Consider the following 16,137-nt stretch of genomic DNA (forward strand, 5'->3'; position numbering starts at 1 on the left):
AAGTTTATGAGCAACTTGAGAGATGGCATCATGTACTAGTCACCTGTATTTCTAGCCCCTTATTCCTTAGGGTAACACCTTTTGTATAGAAGAGACAGTAAATGTTTGTTTAATGGGATGGGAGGGGGGACGAAACTGTTGTGCTGTGGTATATGACCACATTGGTTAATGTGGGACTTGGGGGTGAGGGCTCGGGAGGTGTGGTTGCCCCTTTTCCAACAGCACTCTCTTCCTTGGAGACATCACTGACTTTTAAATTTAAAACTTTTAAAAAGTTTTAAATACCATCTTCACGCTGGTGACTCCAAATTGATATTTCCAGCTCTAAATACTCTCTTCCAGACCTGTGGATCTAACACCTCCCTACTTGCCATCACCACTTGGCCAGGCATCTCTAAAAGGCATCTCAAAATTAATATATCCGAAACAGAATTTTTGATTCCCTGACCTGATAACAAAAGCGTACATCAGTTTCTATCTCCACCATCTTCTCTCAGTAAATGGCACCACCAGCTAGTCATTCGCTCAAGACAAAAATCAGTTTCATCCTGGATTCAATTTACCTTACTCTCAATGTCCAATAGATCAGCAAGTTCTCTTGTTTCGCTTCAAAAACCATATATCTAATCCATCCACTACTCTCTTCCTCCATTGATGTCATCCTGTTTCAAGACACCATCATCTCTTGCTTGTACTATTTGATGTTCCCCGCTATTGTCCCCAGGTGATCCATTCTTCGCAGTGCAACCAGAGTGAACTTTCAAAAGCATGTCACCTCCTGCTTATGTTCTATAGTGTCTCCCGTCACTAGAAGAAAATTCTAGAAGAAAATCCATACGCCCCACCATAGCCTATAAGACTCCCTATGAGCTGCTCCTTCCTGTGTCCACGCTCATCACCCACCACCCACCTCACTCTACCTCCCAGCCACCCTGACCTCCATGCTGTTCCTCAAACACACCAAGCTTGCTCCCACCTCAAAACCTTTGGTCTTGTTCTTCCTTCTGCCTAGAATATCTTCCCCCAGATGTTCCCTTCACTGGTTTCTTCTTGGCATTCAGATCTCAGCTAAGCTGTCACCATTTCAGAGAGGCCTCCCTGACCATACAACAGCAGGTGCCCCCAGGGTTGGGGTTAGAGTCAGGGCTAAATAACTCTAATAATAACTGTTAATTTTACCATAGTGCTTGTCACTATTTGTCTTAGTCCACTGGGGCTACTGTAACAGAATACCATCAGCTGGGTGGATTAAAAAACGGAAATTTCTCTCTCACAGTTCAAGAGGCTGGGAAGTCCAAGATCAAGGTGCCAGCAGATTTGGTATATGGTGAGAACCAGCATCCTGGCTTGCAGATGGCTGTCTTTGCTGTGTCCTCACGTGGTGGAAAAGGGTGAGAGAGCTCTCTGGGGTCTCTTTTATAAGGGCACTAATCTCATTCATGAGGGCCCACCCCCATGACCTAATCACCTCCCAAAGACCCCCACCTCCTAATACTGTAACACTGGGAATTAGATTTCAGCATATGAATTTGGGGGAACACAAATTCAGTCTATCACTCTATTAGATATTGGTTATTTATTATTTATTTACTTGTTTATTGTATTATTTCCCCCATCTACAATATCAGCTACATGAAAATAAGGACATTACTTTATTTCCTATTATATTATCAGCAACTAAACAGAGCTTGACACCTCTAAATTGACAATCACTAAATATTTGTTGCATCACTGATATAGATAGATGGGTGAATACTGGTTAACTGTGTAAACTTAAAGAAATCATTTAGCATCTTTGCCTCAATTTACCTCCTTCCCTGATGTAGATGGAAGGTAATATACTACTTATCTTTTCTGGAACACAAAGAATGTGGTTAAGATAAATGAGAAGGCTGAAGGCTTTACCACTTATTATGAGAAAAATATTGGAGTGTATGGGCAAGGAGCCATTTGAAAGTGGCGATGACAGGCTAATGGAGAAGAAATTCATTTGTTTTATTACCCGTGAACCTCCTGGGGATTGAGTAAGATGGAGGAAAATGAAATGTACCCATTTGTAATATAAAAATTCATAAATACAGCTTTTATTAATTCAAAGTAGGGTAATGCTTTGTTTTTCTGGCATCAATAGGTATTTTGCTAAGTGTTTTGTTTTTTCAGATAGTTAATGTTCCCATTGTAAGAAGATTTTTTTCAATTTGACTGTTTTAATGGAAATAGTTTTCAAATGAATTTCAGTGACACTTTCTCTGGCAGCACACTGAGCAGAGCCTTTTGTCAATAACTTGGGAATATCATTACAAGCTTACATTGCATACTTGGGTATAAAATAGTGATAAACTCTGAAATCACAGATGTGTAGACCTTTTATACTTCCTGAGATCTTTTATGTATATTGCATAGTTTGTTTGTTTTTTTCTCTTCTCTCATTTATTTAATCAATAAGTAAGACACATAGTACTTGCAGGCTGGCCACTAAGAACTCTGCCCAGAGTGATAAACAAGAGAAATGTGATTTCTGCCCTCTTGAAGCTCACAATCTGCTGGGAAAGATTACAGTGACCAAGGAAGTACAAGTGTGACAAGAATCTCAAAGGCCTACCCTGGGGCTTGGGAAACACCTCCCCAAGGAAATGGCCTTTAAGCTGATTCCTACAAATTGCTCCGGGGAAGAATGTTCCAGGCAGATGGAAAAGCATGTTCAGAGGGTGTGAATGGTGGGGCAAAGGTGCATTTGAGCAGAAAAATTAAGACCAGCAAGTCTCCTGATGATGCTGTAGTGTCAGGGGACCAGATTGCAGACCCCACCTCCCATAAGCCCAGGCTAGGAATCTGAGACTTCATTCTAAAAACAAATGAAATGCTTCTTTTAAAGAGGGGAGTAACACGATCAGCATTACCCTTCAAAATATGTGTTAGAAGAAAATAACCACTAAACCTATGCTTTCACACATATTTTTGGTTTAAATGAAGTTAAGTGATGCCACAGTTATCAACCTTCCACAAAGTATGGAATTGACAGGTGATGCTCAGGGCCATAGGAACAGTGCAAAAATCGAGAAGAGGATGTTCAAGTTTGGGAAAGTGTGGGTTTCAGAAAGGAACCTCATTATTGGAGGCCTCTTACAGTACGGTATATGTAAGAGCCTGATTTAATTCGGTTCGACATTATCTGAAATACCCGCCATATACCCAAGAGCTTAAGGAAAAGTTTGTTCAGTGGATGAACATGCATTAGGAGCAGATGCCTGAGTTTCAGGCCTTCCTTGGCCACTACCAGGATGGACCCTGGCCTTCGGCAAGTCTCTTCCCCCATGGACCTTAGGTTCCTCTCCTGCAGAATAAGATGATGCCTGTGCAAGCCACTCCGCCTGGAATGCTGAGATGTGCATAGCTTAGCAGGCAGGAAGCTCAACGGGGGGCTCCATCACCTACTCACCAAGTGACTTTGGACAGGTTACTTAACTTCTTTGAATATCGGTTTACCTATTTGTGAATGCCCTACCTCACAGATGATTGTGAGGGCTAAAACACCTGGCACAGACAATGCAGTCAGGAAATATTAGGATCACTCTGTAATTTTACAGCTTAATATCTGCTGGCTCACATATTAGCCCACTAAAGCAGGAAAAAGAATTTGGAAATGAATGTTTCCTTCAGGAAAAAAGTGGCCCCTTATGAATTAAGAACTCATTCCACATATTTCATTTTTCTGTATCCTTTTGAGACTTAGTAACATTTTGGGAAGCATCTTGCACCACCCATCTGTCCAACATTTGTGCTCTGGAATATCTTTCCTCTAACAGCTTGGCCAAACTCTGTTTTGAATGTGTTCAGTGCCACTGTCCCTAGCCTATCTATTCCGAGCATGTTATTAACCTGAGCTTGCATGTATCAGTATAAATTCTGCTAAGAGCCAACATTTCCTTAATTTCTGAGCATCCATGCAGAAATAAGCTTGCATGGTTTCTTTGTGGTCTCCTTGTAGACCCCAAGGGTATTAATAGCAAGTCATACACCCTCCATTTTTCTTATTATTTTTAAACAACTCGGTTTTAAATGAGTTTAATATATGCACATTGTTTAAAAATATGAACAGTATAGAAAGGTTTTAGGTTAAAAAATCTTTTCTTTGCTTCCCGCCCCCTGATCCCTAGTTATGCTCCCCATATATGAACAGTGTTTTATACATTCTTCCAGAAATGTTTTCCCTCCCTTCCTCTCTTTCTATATATATTCTACATAATTATCTTTATTTTACACAAATAAGACAATAACATCCCACCTTCCTTTCTCTATGTATTTTATATCATTGTAGTTATTTTACACAAATGGGACTGTACTGTTCAGACCTTATGTCTTGGACATTTTTCCATAGGAATACCTATAGATCTGCCTCATTCTTTTGAGTGGCTTTGTGGCATCCTATTAATGGAATGTACCCTTTAACCAACCCCTGTTGTTGGACTTTTTAGATGTTTCTAATCTTTTGCTCTCACAAACAGTTTTCTAAAAAATATCTCTGGACATACTTCTGTGCACACTTGAGAAACTTTATCTGTAAGATAAGTTCTTATAAGTTTTAAAACCCAGAAGAGCATCCTCCTGTGTGTTCACCAAGCTATCAGCCTGTCTCTGCCAACGTCAGACCTCCAAAAAGAGCTCCTTCCAAGGCTGGTGGCTGCCTTATTGGACAGCACAGGTACAATCAATACCTTGAAAGATGTTATCAATCTTTACTGTGAAGACAGGTGATAATGTAGCAGAGTGCCTAACGAATATCCGAATATCTGACACACCACAGTTACCTGTAAATGGTGGCTCTTAGTCATATTGCCTTTATGCTTGTGAACAACCCGTGAGGAATTTATCTCCAAGGCCCGAAGCTAAATATAACTAGTCAATGGGTTGGTATAATATTAGCAAATTTAGGTGGCACTATTTTTATGAAACAGCCATTTATTGAAGATGAATGTCCAATGGAACAGGAAAGTCCTTCTTAGGTAGTAAAGGAAAACCTATGAGGCATTATGCTTCAATTTTAGAAATTTACTCTGGCTGGATCTCCAAGAAGCCTTGACATTTTCAACAATAAAAATCAATTCATAGCTGGTAGGTATTAATCTTAGCATTTTGGGAAAAAGAATTGCCAATTTAAACAAAGTAGTGTTGATTTTGATCTTGAGAACATGGTCAGGCATTTGGGTTCCATTCATTCATTCATTCAACAAATGTTTATTGAGCACCTGCTAGGTACAAGGCAGGGTTCTAGGTTACAGGGGATGCAGTGTAAACCAAACAGATACGGGCCCGGCAATTAAATAGCCATGTGACGTTGGACAATCCTCTTGCCCTTCTTGGACTTTATCTTCCACATCTTTAAAAGAAGCTGGCTGAACTACATTGTCTCCAAGGATCCTCCCAGATGTATCATTCTGTGCCTCTCCTTAATGCGTTCTTTTTTTTTTTAATTATTAGCATCTTTAATTATTTATTTGTTTATTTATTTATTTTTGGCTGCGTTGGGTTTTCGTTTCTGTGCGAGGGCTTCCTCTAGTTGCGGCAAGCGGGGGCCGCTCTTCATCGCGGTGCACGGCCCTCTCACTATCGTGGCCTCTCGTTGCGGAGCACAGGCTCCAGACACGCAGGCTCAGTAATTGTGGCTCACGGGCCCAGCCGCTCCGCGGCACGTGGGATCTTCCCAGACCAGGGCTCGAACCCGCGTCCCCTGCATTAGCAGGCAGACTCTCAACCACTGCGCCACCTGGGAAGCCCGTTAATGCGTTCTTAATGGTGATCTCAATACAGTGCTGCACTAATTGCATAGCACATGGGGACACCACATAATCCTTCACAGGAGTACTGCCAAGTTTTGACCAATGGGCACTGTATTAGTTTCCTCAAGCTGCCACGACAAATTACCACAAATGTGGTGGCTTAAGACAACAGGAATTTATTCTCTCACAGTTCTGGAAACTCAAGTCTGAAATCAAGGTCATCAGGGCCATGCTCTCTCTGAAGGATCTATGGAAGAATCCTTCCTTGCTTCTTCCCAGCTTCTGGTATTGCCAGCAATCCTTAGTGTTCCTGGGCTTGTAGCTGCATCACTGCAATCTCTGCCTCAGTCATCACATGGCCTTCTCCCTGAGGGTCTGTGTCTCTGTTTTCTCTTCTTATAAGGACAACAGTCAGTGGAGTAGGGCTCGCCCTAATCCAGCATGAACTCAACTAGTTACACCTGCAAAGACTCTATTTCCAAATAAACTCACATTCCTAAGGTTCCAAGTAGACATAAACTTTGAGGGGGACACTATTCAACCCAGTACAGATACTATTTCCTTTTGCTTCTACCAAAGGTATAGACTGTTACAGCAGTGTCCACCAGCGGACACTGAGCTGGGGAGGTCACACAGCCTAGTGCAGAGGGATGCTCTATGAGGTAGAGGTAGGGAGTACATCTGAGCCATCAAGGCTGGCAACAAAGGACGGAAGCTTGTTTAATGGAACCTGTGAGACTGTGCCTTGCAGACAGGTACAACAGGACGAGCAAGGCCAGCTTGTGTGCCCAGGACGTTCCACGCAGTAAACAGCAACATCGTGTTGGGGGTGACAGTGTAAAGGGAACGATAACTGAAAGCTTTCCTCCCAGTTATAACTAGGAGACTTTATAACAGTGCTGTAGGCATGATTACTTCTAATTAATTGTTGGTTTCTTTGGTACCATTTTGAGTCATTTCTTCCCTTCTAGTTGAGCACCCAAAATGCAGGGATTTAAAAGGGTGGCCCACATGCAGGAAAGCCGACAGCTGGGCCTTGCAGAGCAAGGGTGCAAGGGTCAAGAGCTCTAGCTCTGGAGGCAATTCCAGGATGGAACCTCTGCTCTCCCCTCTTACTGGCTGTGTGTCTTTGGGAACATTAGTTCGTTTCTCAGAGCTCAGACTCCTTGGCTGTAAATTGGGGATAATAATAGAAACGTCTCATAGGATTGTGGTGAGGAGAAAATGTTATGTTGTGAGGAGAATAATTCATGTGCAACATTAAACAGTGCCAGGAGCATAAAAATGTGCTTAATGTATGTCTGTTGCTATTAAAATATCTACTAATCTTTCCGTGCGCTGGAAGAGCTTTCCCAACAAAGATAGAAATATGTTGTTACTTCTCTCATATTAAAAAAAAAGACCGGGCTTCCCTGGTGGCGCAGTGGTTGAGAGTCTGCCTGCCAATGCAGGGAACACGGGTTCGAGCCCTGGTCTGGGAAGATCCCACATGCCGCGGAGCGACTGGGCCCGTGAGCCACGGCTGCTGAGCCTGCGCGTCTGGAGCCTGTGCGCTGCAGCGGGAGGGGCCGCGGCGGTGAGGGGCCCGCGCGCCGCGATGAGGGGTGGTCCCCGCTCGCCGCAGCTGGGGAGGGCCCTAGCGCAGAAACGAAGACCCAACATAGCAATCAATCAATCAATAAATCAATAAATAAATCTTAAAAAAAAAAAAAAAAAGACCTTTCTAGACTGTGTCTTCCTCCAACACCTTCCGTTTACAGCAAAATTTCCTAAAAGAATTGTTTGTCCTGTGTCTCCAGTTCCTCTCCTCCCATTCCACAAACAGACCTCTGCCCTTCTCCCAACCCCTCCACTGACACCGTTCTCAGTCAGTGTGGTCCCCCGTGACCTCAGTGCTGCTAATCCCGGAGGTCCATTCTCAGTCCTCACGTTACTTGCCTGGTCAGCCGTTTGTGACAGCTGAGCAGTACCTTTCTCTTGAAACACTTCACCACTTGGGCTCTTGGGACACCACTGGCTCTTGGTTCTCTTCCTACTTCCTTCTGACATTGGAGCGCCCCTAGGGCTCCCCTGAACTTCTCTTTTCCATCTACGCTCCCTCCCTAAGTAATCTCAGCCAGCCTTTGTACCTTAAACACCATCCCCGACAGCTCACACACCTAGATGTCCAGCCTGGGCATCTCCCCTGAACCTAGTCAGCATCTCCATTTGAATCTCAGATAGACATTTCAAAGTCAGCATGTTCAAAATCAGATTCCTGATCCCCCTCCACGGGGAAACCTCTTCCTCACACCGTCTGCCCCACCTTAGCAAATGGAAACCGCGTCCCTCCAGCAAATGGAAACCACGTCCTTCGGGTTGCTCAGGGTAAAAACCTGAGAGTCATCCTGACTTTTCACTTTCTGTTACACCCTGCATCAAATCTATGAGAAAGTCTTGATAGTTCTACCTTCAGAATAGATCCAGAATCTGGATCTATTACCTCCACTGCTGCTGCTCTGGTCTAAGCCCCCTTCACTCCTCACCTGTATTACAGCAATAGCCTCCCAACTCAGCCGTATTACATCAGTAGCCTCCCAGCTGAGCTTCCTGCGTCTTCCCTTGACCCCCTGCAGCCTATTCTCGACCCAGAAGCCAGAGGGACCTCACTCTTGGCTGCACATTAGAATCACCTGGAAAAGTCTTAGAAATTTCAATGCCCAGCCCATATCACACTAATCAAATTAGAATCTCTGGGGGTAGGACCAGAGGGCACAAGTGTGGTTTTGTTCTTTTATGTCAGATCATGTCACTCTTCTGCCCCAAAAAACTTCTAATGGCTTCTCATCTCAGAGTAAAAGTCAGAGTCCCTGAGATGGCCCAGGAGGCCTCGCATCAGTGGTTCTCACACTGCGACAGCATCTGACTCAGCCGGAGGGCTGGTTCAAACACAGCCCGCTGGAACCCATTCCCAGAGTTTCGGACTCAGTAGGTCTGGGGCGGGGCCCTATGATTTGCATTTCTCGCAAGTTCCCAGGTGACACTGATGCTGCTGGGCAGGGGGGGGCCACACTTGGAGGCCCAGTACCTTGTGGGATCTGGTCCCACACCTCTCAGACAGCATCTCCTGCTGCTCTTCCCCCACTCAGTCTGTTCCAGCCAAACTGGCCACCTTGTTATTCCTAAAACGGCCAGGTGCTTTCTCACTTCAAGGCCTTTAATCCTTGATGTTGCATGTACCTGGATTCCCTCCCTCATCTCTCTCAAGTCCCTCTTAGATGTCACCATATCAGTGAGGCTTTGTACCTTATTGAAAAGGGCTATCCTCCTCCCCCTCCCTAACCCTCCTCCCTGCTTTATTTTTCATATAGTTCTTCTGAACATCCAACATACATTTACACATATATGCACGTATGTTTTCTGTCTCCCACCCCCAACTCACACAAGAAAGCTTAAACCTCATGAGGGAGAGGACTTTGTTTTGTTCACTGATATGTCCAGGGTGTCTAGAACCGTGGCTGGCACGCAGTAGGTCTCAATACATCTAAACAGAAAAAAAATGCAGAAAACCCAGAGACCAGACAGGAGTGCCTTAGTTCTGTTGATAGCCACGAGGGGCCGCTGTTGCGCCGCAGAACGGACAGGAAGGCTCGCTGCTGCTCGGCCTCCCACAGCCAAGGGCTTAACGTAGACCCTGGGAGGGAGACACCTGGGTGGCCAAGCGGGCCCAGCTGGGACATGGGGACAAGTTTGTTATTGCCTCAGCTTCGTGCCCAGCACCAAGCCAAGCTGCTCCTGGAGATCCGCTGCAGCCCGTATCCAGTAAGCTTTTGGAAGGCGGACTATCAGGGTGAAAGCATTTGAACAAGCCCCCAGTGGGGTTTGATGGATACCAGGTCCTGGGGAAAGGCTGAGGGGAAGGAGTGAACCTGGCCTGGTCAAGGTAGACACAGCCGAGGGGCAGAATTAGACAGAGTTGGGTAGTCACTCCAAGTTTAAATCCAGAAGCCAAATTCTCAAGAATTCCAGAGGGGAGAGGTGAGCCTAGTTTGAATGTATCCCTCCCTGGTTCTGGGATGTTCCAGGGCTCACTCTTTCCTCCTTCCTCATTAGTATAGCCATATATCTATCCAGATGTACATGCATGCATATACCTGAAGGCTCTAAGAGAATTCGTTTGCGTTCTCCGTGACATAGTATATAAAAGCTCTGGGCTTAGGAGTTTAAAAAAAAAAAGCTTTAGTTTCACCTCCAGCTGTGTGACTCAAGTCTTACCTTATCTGTGTTCCCTACCTCATGGATTAGTTGTGCTGAAATATTAGTTGAAATATTGTGAAAGCTCCTTGTGAACCATCTAAACATCAAAATGTTTGTGTTTTTTTTTTGCATGGGGGTGGGGCTGCTTTCACAAATGGCACTTGAATCCAGCAGGGATTTATCAGAAGATCCCACCCAGCATAGAATCCAAGTGAGCCACAGATTTATTTGTGTGTTGGTTTGCATACAATTTAAGGACAATATTAATAATAATAATAGCTAAAAAGTATGTAGCATTTGCCTCAGGCCAGTAAACCCATTACACACTTCATCTCATTTAATCCTTACAACAAATCTAAGAGGTATGAGCTATCCTAATCCTCCAGTATACAGATAAGGAAACTAAGGCTCAGAGAGGTTAAGTAACTTGCCCTAAATGACAGGCTCGTAAATGAGATTTGGACTCAGGCAGTCTGCCCCCTCCCCCTCCTACACCAGAGCCTGTTCGGTGACCTGAAGGGACAGTGAAATCATCCTGGTGGACCAGCCTTGGACCTTAGACCTGGTGTGCATCCCAGCTTTGCTACTTCTCAGCTGTATAAACTTGGGCAAATGATTTATCTGCTCTAAGCTGCTGTTTCTTCCTCTGTAAAATGAAGATAATATTTCCCTTGAAGGGTCATTGTGAGGATTAAATGGGATAACACGTAAAGCACCCAGCCAGTCCCTGTGAGACTAGATGTCCATTAAACATTACTCCGCCCCTGACTCCTCATTCAAGATGAAAAAGCAAAGCACTGAGAAGCTAAATGTCTTAGCTGACATTTTCCACTGTGTTTTCCCAGACTTTGTGGTCAGTCCCTGGGCCATCTCCAGATAAGGTTTTCTCTTTGCTGCAGTTGGTAGTCAAGGATCTTGACTTTTCTCAGTTCCCTCTTAGCCAAGGTGGGACCCTGGCAGATAGGGCCCATCAGAAGCCTTTGCCCAGCCACCCTTCCCTCTTGCTGGCCCTTCTTTTCTGCCCTCTCCCCATAGGTTGAAAAGAAGAATAGGACAAGGAGAAGTTAAAAGCTCCCTTGGTCATCGAGAGAATTAAGGTGAGGAGAAGGGATAACGTGGAGGGGAGAGATTCGTGGTTTGGGTCATGCCTGCACTCCAGTCAAGAGCCTCTTAGCTCTAAGCCACCCACTTAGGCACAGCAAGATCCACTTAGCCACGCCATCTAGAATCGCATTTAGTATTAAAGCTGAAAGACCTCGGAGATTATTTCATTTTCAGCCAAGCTTCGTGCTTGGTAGATGAGGCATCACAGGGTGACTAACTTGCCTGGCGTCTCACATTAGCAGTCTCCCCAGCCACCCAGGGGCCTAGTTCCCTGGCCTCTTAACCTTTTACCACTTTGACTCCCATGACCTCGCCATTCTCTGTGGGTTCATTGCCCTGGAGCTTTGCGTGGTCAAGGCTGCAGTGATAGACTTTACCCACCTAGTGCCATCTTCTCCCCCAACACTCTTGCTCTGCTGAGCACCACTTAGTCAAAACCTTTTTTGCTGCCTCCTGGCTACCCAGGACCCCACACTAAGGTAAACTCCTTTGGCAAAATCCCATGTCCTGAAGCTTCCCCTATGCCCATTTCTCTGTCACAACTTAGCTTTCTTACATCCCAGCCAACAGTCAAATTCAAAAGGAAATCTGATATGTAATAAGTTCCACCATGTTTACGACTGATAATGAACTCAAATGGTTCTCAGGTTGTTTATTTTTAAAACTGGGCTCCTAGAGGAATGAAATGTTTACCCAAAGAGGTAAGGCCCTTAGGGTAGAATTTCAGGAATTCTGATGCAGAAAATTCTCCCCAGCATGCCTCCAGGTGTCCAGTGGAGACAGCTACAAGCACTGACCCCATGTGATACTAGCCTTGAGTTAGAGGTATGTGTGGTTTCAAGCATTAGCCTGATAATGGTCTGGTCTCTTTTCTGAATCTAAGAAATTCCCTGGTCTTCTTATCATAGCAAATCTAAAGTCATTTATCATCTCCATTTCCTTGGAACATTCTTTTAATCTATCTCTCTTTTTCACCCAGTGCCTGCCGTCAGAGAGTGAAGGGAAACGGGGGTCTGTCAGAGGAGGGTGCCAGCTGGTCTTTGACTACTTCTTGTAGCAGCTCTAGAGGCACCCCTTCCAAAAATCTCAAGCACCAAACCCCAAATGCCTTATTTCCACAGGACTTGACCTCTTTCCCAAAATGCTTCCTAAGATCAATATAAGTGTTAATTGTAACGGTTAAAATGGTGGTGCTGCCAGTTGTAGTAGATTTCCTCTCCATGTCATCATGATTCGTGGTGGTCCTGAGGGATGCGGAGAACCTAGTGGCCAGGAGCTGGGATGACCACACACCCCTGTTTCTGCCTGCTATCCTGGCGTAATTATTAATAGCGCCTTTCCCTCTCAAAAGTGTCCTGGGTTGAACGATAAACTCTATTAAGATCATGGGCTTGGGAGTGAGTTTGACCTGAATTCAAAGCCTACCCTTGCCTCTTAGTAGATGAGTGACCTTGGACAAGTTTCATAAAGTCTACGAACCTCAGTTTCCAAATCTGCAGAAAGAGGATGTTATTAGCCACCCCCCGCCCCCCACCCCACCCCCCATTCGTAAGGTCGTTTGGCAGGACTGGCTTTGCACAGTGCCGAGCACATGCTAAGAGTGCAACCTGAGTTAGCTCTGATTCGAGAATTATAGAGCATCCATGTACATCCTCCTCATTTGCGGACTCACCGCAGAGAGGATGTAGACTCCACTGAGGAATATTTTGCACTGGAAAAACTTGCAACCAGACAGACTAGCATCCAAATCCCAGCTGCACTATTTCTAGTTCTGTGACCCTGGGCAATTGAAACAAACTTTTTGAGCCTCACCTTACTCATCTGTGCAATGGGGATAAAAATCTCAGGGTTGTTGAAAGGAGAAAATGAGATAAAGGTATTGGAAAGCACTGTGCCCTGCGTACGAATAAATGCTGCTGCTTATTATTACATTTGGGGGAAGTGAGGCACAGAGAGGTAGGAAGAACTGCCCACGTACACAACTAGGGTTCCCCAGTGAGAGAGGGCGCATGTCGGGCCCCGTGCACTTTCCACTCTATCTTATGGTCTCTGAGGACTATATTCTCCCTCCTCCCAAGGTTACAATCATGCCCTAAGCCATCAGCATCATTTCCAAAGCTATATCAATCCTTCACACGCTCTCCCCTCCCTTATCATGGAGATTCGAAACAGGAAAAGGAAACCTCATGATGACATGCAGCTGGCCCTGGGATTTCTGAATTAGAACCAAATTTCATGTTTGTGGAAGAGATGTCAGTCTGCTGGCTGTGTGACATTGGGCAAATAACTCCACCACGCTGAGCTACAGTTTCCTCCTGTGTAAAAAAAAGTGACACCCCTTGCAGGGTGAGCAACAAACTAAAGTCATTCTGACTCCCGAACCTCTGCTTTTAACTTTGATCCTAGCTCAAGTTCATTGGCTGTCCAGTCCCCTGGCCGTTTGGGGGACAGTTAAGATGATGGCAGGTAGTAAGAAAAAACCTACATTTCAGGTGTGTAAGGATGACTTCAAAAATTGGGATTTGGGCTATGGTATGAGATAGAATGCTACCTTGTGTGGGTAGGTATTTTATTCAAAATAGTCCAAAAACAGTTGATTAAACTGTCCGTCCCATGATAAAGTTATTTTTATTTATTTGTTTTTTTTTAAACTTTCGGTTTATTTATTTATTTATTTATGGCTGTGTTGGGTCTTCGTTTCTGTGCAAGGCTTTCTCTAGTTGCGGCAAGTGGGGGCCACTCTTCATCACGGTGTGCGGGCCTCTCAGTATCGCAGCCTCTCTTGTTGTGGAGCACAGGCTCCAGACGCACAGGCTCAGTAATTGTGGCTCACGGACCTAGTTGCTCCGCGGCATGTGGGATCTTCCCAGACCAGGGCTCGAACCCGTGTCCCCTGCATTGGCAGGCAGATTCTCAACCACTGTGCCACCAGGGAAACCCCCTTTTTTTTTTTTTAAACATCTTTATTGGAGTATAATTGCTTTACGATGGTGTGTTAGTTTCTGCTTTATAACAAAGTGAATGAGCTATACATATACATATATCCCCATATGTCCTCCCTCTTGCATCTCCCTCCCACCCTCCCTACTCCAGCCCTCTAGGTGGTTACAAACCAACGAGCTGATCTCCCTGTGCTATACGGCTGCTTCCCACTAGCTATCTAGTACATTTAGTACATATTACATTTAGTACATATTACATTTAGTACATATTACACTACATATTACACTACATACATTTAGTACATATTACACTACATATTACACTACATATTACATTTAGTAGTGTATATGTGTCCTTGCCACTCTCTCACTTCGTCCCAGCTTACCCTTCTCCCTCCCTGTGTCCTCAAGTCCATTCTCTACGTCTGCATCTTTATTCCTGTCCTGCCCCTAGGTTCTTCAGAACCATTTTTTTTTTTAGATTCCATATATATGTGTTAGCATATGGTATTTGTTTTTCTCTTTCTGACTTACTTTACTCTGTATGACAGACTCTAGGTCCATCCACCTCACTACAAATAACTCAATTTTGTTTCTTTTTACGGCTGAGTAATATTCCATTGTATATATGTGCCACATCTTCTTTATCCATTCATCTCTCAATGGATACTTAGGTTGCTTCCATTGTCCTGGCTATTGTAAATCGAGCTGCAGTGAACATTGTGGTACATGACTCTTTTTGAATTATGGTTTTCTCAGGGTATATGCCCAGTAGTGGGATTGCTGAGTCGTATGGTAGTTCTATTTGTAGTTTTTTAAGGAACCTCCATACTGTTCTCCATAGTGGCTGTACCAATGTACATTCCCACCAACAGTGCAAGAGGGTTCCCTTTTCTCCACACCCTCTCCAGCATTTTTTGTTTGTAGATTTTTTGATGATAGCCATTCTGAATGGTGTGAAGTGATACCTCATTATAGTTTTGATTTGCATTTCTCTAATGATTAGTGATGTTGAGCATCCTTTCATGTTTGTTGGCAATCTGTGTATCTTCTTTGGAGAAATGTCTATTTAGGTCTTCTGCCCATTTTTGGAATGGGTTGTTTGTTGTATTTTTTTTTTTTTAATTATTAGCACCTTTAATTATTATTTATTTATTTATTTATTTTGACTGTGTTGTGTCTTCGTTTCTGTGCGAGGGCTTCCTCTAGTTGCGGCGAGCGGGGGCCACTCTTCATCGCGGTGCGCGAGCCTCTCACTATCGCGGCCTCTCTTGTTGTGCAGCACAGGCTCCAGACGCGCAGGCTCAGTAGTTGTGGCGCACGGGCCCAGTTGCTCCGCGGCATGTGGGATCCTCCCAGACCAGGACTTGAACCTGTGTCCTCTGCACTGGCAGGCAGACTCTCAACCACTGCACCACCAGGGAAGCCCGGTTGTTTGTTTTTTTAATATTGAGCTGCATGAGCTGCTTGTAAATCTTGGAGATTAATCCTGTGTCAGTTACTTCGTTTGCAAATATTTTCTCCCATTCTGAGGGTTGTCTTTTCGTCTTGTTTATGGTTTCCTTTGCTGTGCAAAAGCTTTTAAGTTTCATTAGGTCCCATTTGTTTATTTTTGTTTTTATTTCCACTTCTCTAGGAGGTGGGTCAAAAAGAATCTTGCTGTGATTTATGTCATAGAGCATTCTGCCTATGTTTTCCTCTAAGAGTATTATAGTGTCTGGCCTTACATTTAGGTCTTTAATCCATTTTGAGTTTATTTTTGTGTATGGTGTTAGGGAGTATTCTAATTTCATTCTTTTACATGTAGCTGTCCAGTTTTCCCAGCACCACTTATTGAAGAGGCTGTCTTTTCTCTATTGTATATTCTTGCCTCCTTTATCAAAAATAAGGTGACCATATGTGCATGGGTTTATCTCTGGGCTTTCTATCCTGTTCCATTGATCTATATTTCTGTTTTTGTGCCAGTACCATACTGTCTTGATTACTGTAGCTTTGTAGTATACTCTGAAGTCAGGGAGCCTGATTCCTCCAGCTCTGTTTTTCTTTCTCAAGGTTGCTTTGGCTATTCAGGGTCTTTT

General features: G+C 44.3%; 1 long non-coding RNA gene across 2 annotated transcripts in view; it reads left to right on the top strand.

The window, feature by feature from the left end:
- Nucleotides 1–1,277: 1,277 nt before the first annotated feature.
- The window catches only part of LOC132363876 (uncharacterized), a 48,598-nt gene continuing 33,738 nt past the window's right edge, over nucleotides 1,278–16,137 (top strand). The window contains exons 1-2 of one of the 2 annotated variants that reach the window (XR_009502667.1): nucleotides 1,278–1,391; nucleotides 11,049–11,110. This is a non-coding gene — a long non-coding RNA (uncharacterized LOC132363876). The remainder of the gene's footprint in view (nucleotides 1,392–11,048; nucleotides 11,111–16,137) is intronic. The other variant, XR_009502668.1, reaches the window with a different exon arrangement.

The sequence above is a fragment of the Balaenoptera ricei genome, chromosome 3, assembly GCF_028023285.1.
Source record: "Balaenoptera ricei isolate mBalRic1 chromosome 3, mBalRic1.hap2, whole genome shotgun sequence".
Classification (NCBI taxonomy): Eukaryota; Metazoa; Chordata; class Mammalia; order Artiodactyla; family Balaenopteridae; genus Balaenoptera; species Balaenoptera ricei.